Here is a 12,094-nt window from a genome sequence, read left to right as displayed (position 1 = left end):
ATGAGTTTTCGAAGGCAGAGTGAAGATGATAGCCACAGTGGAGGCAGCACGTGCCAGAAAAGTACAAAACTTCATGACTTTACTTGCCACACAAGCAGGTGTCAAGATTTAAGTCTAAGAGAACTTCTCAAACTTTCCCACTTTTCTTTGGCACCTTTTGGTTCCCCATCCCCTCTATTGCAAAACAAAGAAACACAATATATCCACAATTCTGGACCATGCACTTGCCCATCTATGCTAGGGATGAAACAAAAAGCATTAATTTGGCCCAGATAAATCTCCTGGGTTGGAACCATCAAAGAGAGAATTTGATGTTTTCTCTCATTCGAAGTTCCTGCTGGGAATGGCACAGCACTGTCATCTTAGATCAGCAATTGTCAACCTTTTCACCTCATGGCACACATAAATTAGTTACTAAAATTCTGCGGCACAGCAAAATATATATTTTTTGCTGATCTGACAAAAAAAAAAAAAAAAGAGGTACTGTTTGGCTGTTGTCATTTCTTTATTTGACAAGTTAGGGGAAAAGAAGTCAGTGCCCTGACTAAATAGTCAGATGTTGCATGTTTTAAAAATTCTTGCAGCACACCAGTTGAAAATTGCTGTCTTAGACACCATGATTTAGGATAAATGTAAATATTTGGGAAGAGGTGACCTCTCACTCACCTCCACATTTTCCTTTTTCTTCTCTGAAAACAAAAATAAAAACAGCAAGTACTTAAAACAGGGAGCTTTTAGCCTTGCTTGATTATAAAAGCCCAAGGAAACATAGTTTGGCCATTGGAAAAAAACTAAAACGTGAGCCTCTATGGGTGTTAAAAATCAAGTAGCCCTTTCTAGCATTACCCTCACATTTTCTTTAAAACAACACTATGTATTTCCTTATGTGATGATCCTCAGGGGATCAGGGGACCACCCCCATTGTGAATAAAGGACCATTTCAGATTTGGGGGGCAAAGCTCAGGTCTTTGTGACTTACCAGGGAACAACCCAACTCTCCTCCTCCAGGCTGGAGAGATGAAGCCCTCCAAATCATCACACCAATGGAGCAGTGGTTAACAACATTGCCCAAGGCCACCCCAAACCAAGGAGAATGAATCATAAAAAACCTAACTCCATTTTAGCTCAAACAGTGCCTTTCGATTCTGTATTTACCCTTATCACCCAGGACCTCCCACAGACATGTAAAGCAGTGTGTAGTGTGACAAGCCTATTCATAATTCCTTTGGATAGGTCTGCTCTCCTATTAAGATAGCCTGAAATTTTCTCCACAACTTTCAGATTTTTTATTAGTTTCAAATTTCTGAAACACATATGTGATAAATGTTAAATAAATGTCTATTGTAGGTACACTATAACCAAACAAAGAAAATTAGCAACTGGCATAAAAAAACTGTAAATACAAAACACTGTCAAAATTAATCCTTTTCAGTTTCAATATCATCTACATACAAAAAATGCAGCAAGTCTACTCCGCAGGGAAGGCAATAGATTGTATAGTTATCTCCTGAACAGGGTAAAATAACTACCCCACAACTATACAATCTACTACCTCACTCTGATAGAGCAATCTTTTCTTCTGGAATGGAGAGCACAATCTTTTTCAAAATAAAATGCAACATAAAATTATCAACATCAATCTAAATAAAGCATACAGTTATTCTGATATACAGAAATTAGCAAAAATATCTCCCTCTATACAGTCTACTGGCAAAAGTTTCTAGTCTCTAAAAGAATAAGCAATTTGTACGCCATAAAGAAATGGTGCACTACAGCAATTTTACACAAGTTAATCTTAAATATATTGTACAATTAGCTTTCAACTTTCTATGACGCCGCAAGGATGCAGACTTTTCTATCACGTTAGGAAAGACAGTAGATTGTATAGTTATCTCCCAGTGGTGGGTGTGACCCTAAAACTATACAACCTACTACCTCATCCCACAGTGAAGAGAACAGCCAGGGTGACTGATGAAAAGTGGAGCACCGCAGGAAGGCTTTCTACTCAGTAATCCCGGTTCTCCTGTGATTGAAGGAGGGCAGAAAAAAAGAAGTATTAGATCACTTTCTTTCACTTAATTTGAATATAAATTTAACAAAAAAAAACCTTGCACAAATCAGCTATTTAAATTGTAGCTATGGATGATCTACGTATTACTTTAAGTTCCTGAATTCAGTTAATATTTTTTCTTTTAAAGAAAGAAACATCGATTTGTTGTCCCACTTATTTATGCATTCATTGGCTGCTTTTTGTATGTGCCCTGACCGGGGATTGAATCTGCAACCTTGGCATATCTGAACGATACGCTAACCAACTCACCTACCCAGCCAGGGATTGGTTAATATCATTTTAAATGCTTGGTTATCTAAATCCACTCCTAATACAATATATTTACAAGATCCAGAAATCACCTTTTTACATCACTTATTACCAACTTGTGATCTTATTACCTCTCTAACAAAATCTAATGACTTCAAAACCCAAAAGTCCTATACTTCATGTGTACTCCACGATTAAAACATAATGAACAAAGGGAAATAAAAATATACATACAAAGAGAGCCTAATTCTTAAGTTCTTTTTTTTCAGGTTTGTTTTTTATTTTGTTAATCCTCACCCGAGGATATTTTTCCATTGATTTTTAGGGAGAGTGGAAGACTTAGGGAAAGACAGAAAGAAACATCAATGAGAGAAACACATCAATAGGTTGCCTCCTGCATGAGCCCGACCATGGCCTGGGCCAGGGAGGAGCCTGCAACTAAGCTACGTGCCCTTGACCAGGAAGGAACCCAGGAGCCTTCGGTCCGCAGGCTGACACTATTTTTAATGAGCCAAACTAGGGCATTAAGTTCTTATTTAATATGTTTTTATTGATTTCAGAGAGAGGAAGGGAGGGAGAGAGAGGGGTATGTGCCCTGAACAGGGATCCAAACCACGATCTCTTGGTTTATGGGTGGATGCTCAACCACAGAGCCACAACGGCCAAGAGAGATCCTAATTTTTAAACTAGCCTAACTCATGTTTTCCATACCACCAAAGGTGCTTTGAGGATCAAAGTTAGGGACATCTTGGTCCAATAACCTCTGAACTAAAGCAATATGATCAGTTTGGTTTTGTAATAAAAATCGTAATATCCAAATTAATCTAAACCATATTAGTCTTTAATTTATAGACTTTATATTTAAGAACTGACTACTGTAGATTACTTACTTTATAAGGTATGCACTAAATTTAATACCAAAGAGAGTTACTAAGTAGTAACTTAGTAACCAAAACCTGTAATCAAAAATACTCATGGTTTTCAGTTCAATGCAACAAAATCCAAAGTCCAGAAATAAACTCCATACTTTGGGTTGATTTTCAACAAGGGTGCCAAGACAACTGAATAAGATTTTTCTTATTCAGGGAAAATAAGATTTTTCAACTAATAGTGCTGGACAACTGGATACCCACATGCAAAAGAATGAATTTGGAACACTACCTCACACCATATATAAGAGTAACTTATGACAAATAACCTATTTTAAAAGAAGGGCAAAGGATCTGAATAGACATTTTTTTAAAAATATGGCTCACAAGTACACATGGCCACTGAGCAAATAGGACACTCAATATCATTTATTAGTCATCAGAGGAAAAAAAAACCACAATAGGATACCACTTTCAGGCCTACTAGCATGGCTACAATTAAAAACATAGGCAAAAAGGCAAGTTAAGTACCGGCAGGTAGGAGGTGAAAACAGATCCCTCATATTCTGACAGAAATGTAAAATGGTGCAGGTGTTTTAGACTTCATAAAAAAGTCAAATAGTTTTACCACATGACCAAGAAATTCCACTCATAGGCATACTCCCAAGAGAATTAAACATAAAAATTTATTCAGGAACATTCATAGCAACAATACTCATTTGGAGTCAATAAAAACAAAGGTTCAAATCACTATAATTTAGCTTTTCCAAGCCCCTCAGCTTTCCTAGCTGAAACATCAATACTCTAAACTAAATAATCTGTAAGAATAAGGGGGAAAACTTAACAGGCATCCAACATACAAAAGGGCCCATGTCAAGTCCTTCACTTGAGCCATGTTATTTAATAGCCATCATCTCTTATTTTACAAGTTTAATAAATTGCCCAAATTATAGGAGATATCATTGGATCTCCAAACTTACTATACTTGAGCCAATTTCTATTCTATAAGACCAGATGACTCAAAGTAAGAACATGTAGACAACTGTCCCTAAAAAAAATAAAATAAAAATCAAGCCTTTCTTATTCTAGTATATGGGTTGTATTCTAAACCAACACAGTTCTTTCAGCCAACAGTAAAACTAGCTGGTACCCCTATCCTAGCTCTCAACCCTGACCAATTTTCTTATTTAAAATGTTTGAATCCTCAGCAAATGTAGGTGTCTAAAATTAAATGTAGAATCTAAGAGGTAGTCATTTTTCAATCTTGGCAAGTGTGACATGCTTTACTTTATACTATTTTTCTTGACCCAGCAATATAAATAGGTACCATATTAGTGGTAAGCAATCTGGCAATTTACCTACCAAGGGCTATTAAAATGATCTTCCATTTGGGAGAAATATATACAAATATAATCCAAAAGTTGGGTGCTGATGGGTGAGGAGCAAGAGGAAGATATTATGCAGCATCACTATTCATTAGAGCAGTGGTTTCTACCTTTCCACAATCCACAGCAAGAAAAGTCTTTTCTAAGTAGTACATGTCTATAAATATATACTAATAAAACATTAATTCTGTTAAAAAATCATCACTAATCCTTACTCTTATATTTTATTATATACAATAAACTGATTTTGTGATCCACTGATGGTCTCAGCCTGCAGTTTTTGTTTTTGTAATATATTTTATTGATTTTATTACAGAGAGAAAGGGAGAGGGATAAAGAGCTAGAAACGTCAATCAGCTGCCTCCTGCACACCTCCTACTGTGGATGTGCCCACAACCAAGGTACATCCCCTTGACCGGAATCGAACCTGGGACCCTTCAATCCACAGGCCGATGCTCTATCCACTGAGCGAAACCAGTTAGGGCAGCCTGCAGTTTTTAAGAAAATATATGATTAGAGCAAATTTTTGAAACTAATATCTAACAGCTGAGAGGAGGCACTGTTAATTAAGCAAGCTTTAAGAACCAAAGAACACAATCCTAATACTACTATTTATGGATGATCAGGATGCATGGAAATACTCATTAAGAAATAAAGTAAAAACGCTAACATGTACACTGATCACAACCATATATTTCTTGGCTACTGGGAATGAGAAAGGAGTTGGGTAGTGCATTTTTCGTTCTTGGGATATTTTCCCCTGCAGAATCAGAGAGGTGGCTTGGTGCCTGGCTTATCTACCATGTCTTCAGATCATCTCTGGGGCTTTGTTATTTTAATTTATATATATTTAAAAATCAGACAAATCTTAGAGAGCTGTTAAGAGGAAATAAAATACAAAAAGCACCAAGTACAATGCCAATTACTAGTGGATGGATTCTCAATATCCTGTAGCTGCAAACATTCTTAGACAAGATGCTATTAAGCCAAACCTACCTGAATTTTACCTTTCAGATAATTCTTTTTTAAATAAGTAACATACTTTTATAGCCATTTTCTATCCTTATTCACATAGTACCTCAATCTGTAGCTTGCCCCTCCAAAATTAAAAATTAGATTGCTCTATCCACCAGCAGGCAGGCAGGCTGGCCAACCGCCCATGTTCCCTCCCCCTGGCTGGATATCTCAGTTGATTGGAGCGTCTTACTAACACACTGAGGTTGTGGCTGAATCCCCACTCAGGGCACATACAAGAATCAACCAATGAATGAATGCATAAATAAGTGGTGTCTCTGTCTCTGTCTCTCTCTCTCTCTACACACACACACACACACACACACACACACACACACACACACACACACACTGAGCGGCCATATTATCATGATCTCTGAACGCATAATAATCTGGCCACTCAGTGTATATACATGTATATATATTAGAGGCCCAGTGCATGAATTTGTGCATGGGTGGGGTCCGTCCAGCCAGCCTGGCCAGGGGGAGGGGACATGGGCGGTTGGCCAGCCTGCCTGCTGGTCAATCTCCTGGTGGAGGGGACAATTTGCATATTAGCCTTTTATTATATAGGACAGTGGTCAGCAAACTCATTAGTCAACAGAGCCAAATATCAACAGTAAAACGATTGAAATTTCTTTTGAGAGCCAAATTTTTTAAACTTAAACTATATAGGTAGGTACATTGTTATTAACTTAATTAGGGTACTCCTAAGCTGGCCTTTGCTAAAAACTCAAGAGGCCAAAGAGCCGCATTTGGCTAGCGAGCTGCAGTTTGCTGACCACTGATATAATTTGATTGACTAAAAATCGTAATTCAAATTGGACAAAATATATAAGAAACAGATTTCAGCCCAACAAAGCAATACAAGAAAGGAGCTAAGGGTCAAGCAGCTACTTAGAGGCTGCTTTCTTGTGCAAGTTACTGAATTAGTTCTCTCATCTCCAAATGGGAAACTATAGCAGCCAGACCTCATGGGGTTGCTTTGGGTTATGGGAACACATGCAAAGCACCTTAATAATCCAGAAGTATTCAACAAATGGTTAATTATTCTTCTTAATAAGTTAAATCAGTTTGAGAAACTAAGACAATTTTATCTTCTCAGATATATGTGAGACCACCAAAAATACTTATCTTTGCCCACCTGGTGTGGCTCAGTGGTAACCAAGAGGTTACAGTTCAGATTCCTGGGTCAGGGCACGTGCCTGTGTTGTGGGCTCGATCCCCATTTACTAATACTGTAATAATAACTGTTTGGTGTCAGATGGGTACTAGGACTTATGGGGAGGGATCATTTATTTAATTATATAAATTTCTAATCACTATACTGTATACCGGAAACGAACCTATAATAACAAAAGCGTAATATGCTAATTAGACCAGACAGCCGAACAACCTTCCAGACATCCTTCCAGACGAAGCTGGGGCTGCGAGGGCTAAGGCCCTTACACCAATTTTGTGGATCGGACCTCTAGTATAAAATAATACTGAATGACAGCTGTAATTGATAAAATTTCTATAATTTAAAAGGGGGAGAGAAATCAACAACAAAAAAAGTGCTGTGAAGAAGGAAATCTACTTACAAATTATGAATAAACTTTTTGTAGTAACTGTATCAAGTAAGGTTCTCATAACATTCACATTTTTTCAAGTTTTTATTTTAGAGAGGAAGGGAGAGGGAGTAACATCAATGTGAGAGAAACTTAGATCAATTGCCTCCTGTAAGCATCCCAACCAGGGATGGAACATGCACCTTGGGGGTATGTGGCTTGACTGGGAGTGAAACCTGCTACCTTTCGATGTACTTAATACACAGAACAATGCTCCAATGGAGCCAGCCACACCAGCCAAGGCAATATTCACATTTTAAAATCACCTATATTTTAGTAAATGAAGTGTATGATATATCATAATATTTAACACACTTGTATAGTCAACACTTTAAAGTTAGGGTTCTTAACTTACATCCATAATGGGCCTCAATAAGCCCCCAAAACTGTTTATACAGTACAGGTTTTCTACAAGAATCCATAGCTTTTATCACATTTGCAAAGAAGTCTTGACCAAAAGAAGGTTAAGTGTCATGATCCTAAAATCACATTCTGAAGGCTACATATTGATAAAGTAAAATTTGCATTTACCAAAGCTGTTGTTGTTTTTTATGGGATGCTTCTTGAATTTGTGCCATACTTGCACAGGGGCCATGCTAATCTGTGTATCTAATTGTAGTACATGTGCTGCCAAAGCAAGCACCAAAGGTGGCATTTTAAGCAAACTAGATTCTAAATTCTTAAAACATGCTAAATTCACTTAGTCCAGAAGCAGGCATACTCTATTTTCCAAATACTGAATACCTACTAAGAGCTTAAGCTTCTGAGCTAAAATGTCCTTCCAGAAGTCTGAGCTGCCTACCCTTTACTTCAAGTATGTCAGACTTGCAGCCCACAACAAATATTTTTGCGCTCCAACCAATATAACGGTATGTAAGAAACATTTTATTAAAAATTTCATAACTTAATTTTTACAATATCCTGTTATACATAATTATTAATAATAAACTACAACATTCGCTTATGACTGATTACTATAATAGTGTTGCATTCATTTCCCTTATGCACAGGCCCACCATTTCTCTCCACTAATACTAACAGCGAATATTTTAGCAGCCAATTGCCACGTCATTAGTCTTGTACTGACTTGTTTGGTGTGTGCAACAGGAAATATTTCGCTTTTGGAGAACAAGAAAAATAGGTTTATTTGCGTTAGGCTTATTAATTTGTGCAGTTATTCAGAGTCTGATAAGATAATGTTGAAGAAAAATATTAACTTTTATTAAAATGGTCTATTATTTTATGTTAACGAGGACTCATTTATTTCAGCCCTTTGTATTCAGCATGTCTCTATCGAAATAAACTTTATATGAAAATTGAAGCTTTTGTTTTTTTGCAGTCCACGTAAACTTAAACCTTGTTTATTTGGCCTATGTTAGCCTTTGAATTTGACATGCTTGCTTTACATTAATTTACATACTCATAAACAAAGTAGCTCAGAAAGCTTTATTTTTAAAAGCCTTTATTCACATGCTATCTTATGGTTGTATACATTTCATTTTTGCCAAACTTCCATACAAGTAACAAGAACTATTTCCTTCAGAATCATCATTCAGTTTGACTTATCAATACAAATCAAAATTAGAATACTGGCTACTTTCTAAAGATTTACTTCACTTTCAAATACTCAGGTTCAATATTAATGCAATTAGCTGATGAAGCTGGCTGAATATTACAACATTATCATTCATCAAACTCTGATAGTATTCTGATTCATTGGACAGAGCATCTGCAGTATTTTTAGCAATGGATCGCTCCTGAAATTGACAAGATGTTTTTAGATATAACTAAAGTTAACTAATTCTAATGTAAGATCCCCGTTTTATATCCTACACAAACATTGCACCAAAATTTTATTTTTTAAAAATATATTTTATTGATTTTTTATAGAGAGGAAGGGAGAGGGATAGAGAGCTAGAAACATCGATGAGAGAGAAATATCGACCAGCTGACTCCTGCACACCCCCTACCGGGGATGTGCCCGCAACCAATGTACATGCCCTTGACCGGAATCGAACCTGGGACCGTTCAGTCCGCAGACCGATGCTCTATCCACTGAGCCAAACCAGTTTCGGCGCACCAAAATTTTAAAAAGCCAAATACTAGGCCATCCTTGGCAAAAGGACCATTTTCTTTCTCAGAGCAGGTACATATGATGCTCTTGATTAGTTGAAATTATCTAAATCCTGAATTTTTAAAAAAAGGTAATTAATGTCAAGTGAACTCCAAGTATTCCTTTGCTAAATTTTCAAATGCAAATTGTTAATTTGGGGTCAATTTCCCTGCTAAAACAAGTGCATTGTTACGCCTGTATTCCTAAGTAAACTCTGCTACAAACCCTGTAACAGAGGCAAATATTTAGGGTAAGGAAGACAATTCCACAAGGCTGACTTGTTCTGCTTAATGGTCCTTATCTATATGCCATTATTTCTTAATCCTTTAAAAATCTTCATCCTTCATTATACCAATATGTCCCCAGATTGAAAAATCACTGTATTATCTACACATACCCAAAAGCAAAAGAAAAAAGTGTGGTTTCTAGTTATTAAATCTAGATTCGTTTACTATAATTAACTATATCCTTAACAGATAACTAATAGTTTACACTGTACAAGAGTGAATTCACTAAGAAAAATTTCTTTCCTATGCATTAAACAATTACATAATTGACCAAATAAAAGGGGTAGGGAAAGCTCACAAGAGTAGCTTCCTAACACTGTCACAAAGCAAGAGAAGACCAATAGAACAAAATACTCCCAAATCAAAATCATTAATACCTGCCATTTTAAAAGATCCTCTAAAATCTCTTAAAATATTCCTAGAAAAGCAAAGTAACACTTAAAAGTATAGCTGTCTGCTGCCTCAAAATACTTAAATCTTAGACCTAGAAAAGAGCCTTAAAAAATTACCTGATGCGCCGAAACCGGTTTGGCTCAGTGGATAGAGCATCGGTCTGCGGACTGAAAGGTCCCAGGTTCGATTCCGGTCAAGGGCATGTACATGGGTTGTGGGCACAGCCCCGGTAGGGGGTGTGCAGGAGGCAGCTGGTCGATGTTTCTCTCTCATCGATGTTTCTAGCTCTCTATCCCTCTCTGTAAAAAATCAATAAAATATATTTGAAAAAAAAAAAGAAGAAAGCTCGAAAACTTCTGCTTTAAAAAAAAAAATTACCTGATGCAATTTCCTCATTCGAAAGAGATTGTGAAGGGAACATTTTTGACTAATACGAAACTGCACATACTCATCTGGAAAAAGTTAATTTTTGAGGAGAATTCCCAGTCTGTTCAGTAGCCATTAGCCCCATTAACTATTGAGCACCTGGAAATGCAACTAGCCCAAAGTGAGATGTGCTGAATTGCCAAATACACTCTAGATTTCAAAGACTTAGTATTAAAAAAAAAAAAAAAGTGGTGGTTCTCATTTATCTGGTTATTTAATGAAGTCCAACTCTTAATTACAACACACACACAGGCAAAGAGCATGCAGTTGACTAGACCGCCTTTACTCCAGTCAGGTCACATGAGGCAGTGCTGACAACTCATTACTAGAACTGGGGATCTGGACTCTTCAATTCTCATCTAGCCATGGGAAATAATAATTGGCAATTAATATTCTGGGGTGGAGAACATCCTTTACTATCTAAATAAAAGTTTCTCAGACTATTAAAATATTAAGTGATTACAAAAGCATGCTATGCTGGTCACTGATGGCAAATTTCCCCCATTCCTGAAAACGAACGTGAGGGGAACATAAACATACTCCACCAAATATAAATATAAATATACAGAACTGCTATTAATACTCCTTGAAGACCAGTTCTATGGAGAAAAATACTCTTTAGAATAACTGTTTTTCAGACTTTTTTTGACGCTGTCAGAAAAAGATATTTTGCAGAAATACACGTCTAAAGCTGAATCAACAAATATTTTATATTTTTTAAAAATTCTGATCACCACCCACTAACTTGATTTAATGACTCAATGAATTGGGATATACAGTTTGAAACATTGGTCTTTATTTCTTTCTATTAAGTCTGAACTAAGTGATTTACAAACTTTCTCTTTACTACACTTGCAAAATTCCCGAGCCGAATCTCTCAAATTCAACAGTTTCAATTTTGTGACGAGGAAAATACCCTCTAGCTGTGACTGCAAAATATCTAAAAAGGGTTCATTTCCCACATAAACTATAATTGTCTGTAAACTAGTGACACGTTTTAAAATGCTATTTAATCGTAACTGAATTTAAAAGGGGTCAGGACATTTGTCTATGATCAAAAAGCTCAAAAGTTTAAAAACAGTACTTTCAGCAACTGTGTATACATACCCTGACAAAACCACTCAGAATAACTTACAAGCTTACAAGTACTGTATTTACTTCCTTAATTATACATATTCCCTGAACCTGACATCCATACAGCAAAAAACCTGGATGTAAACAATCGTGTCCTAAAATACTTAATTTTACTATTCCAAGATTTCCAGGTCAATATAAATAAATGCAGGGGACTGCTAAATGAGGTTTTAACTTAGGAATTCAGTGCCAAGAACACAGTACTTATCAGTAAAATTTTAAAAAGTAAACTCATCCAGTCTCCTAATTACTTCAAGAATTTAACACTCACTGTGCCCAATGCTTCCTTCTCGTTTGCCAACCCTCTCGTAAATAAGAAGTTTATTAAAACACACCCTCATCTCTGACACAGAAGGCACGGGTCCAGGCCCTACTGTAAAAGTTGGACAGAAGGCCACTGCTGGCCAAGGACATAAAGGTTACATATTCCTCGCATCGGAGCCTGCCGGGGACGTGTACCAGCCAGCCTGCTTCCAGGAGTGCAGCCACGACGCAGGGCTGGGGCCGCTGGCGGTGGCCCAGGCAGCCAGGCACAAACCTCCC

The 12,094-nt window shown here is 36.9% G+C and overlaps 1 non-coding gene across 1 annotated transcript; it reads right to left on the bottom strand.

Moving 5' to 3' along the window:
• Positions 1-1,468: 1,468 nt before the first annotated feature.
• MIRLET7F (microRNA let-7f) lies at positions 1,469-1,566 on the bottom strand. The gene has a single exon (NR_129087.2). It is a non-coding gene; the product is annotated as a microRNA let-7f (primary transcript).
• Between the last annotated feature and the right edge of the window lie 10,528 nt (positions 1,567-12,094).

Source organism: Eptesicus fuscus, chromosome 15 (genome assembly GCF_027574615.1).
Source record: "Eptesicus fuscus isolate TK198812 chromosome 15, DD_ASM_mEF_20220401, whole genome shotgun sequence".
Lineage (NCBI taxonomy): Eukaryota > Metazoa > Chordata > Mammalia > Chiroptera > Vespertilionidae > Eptesicus > Eptesicus fuscus.
Note: the sequence above shows the minus strand (reverse complement) of the source record. Positions and strands in the feature narration are given on the sequence as shown.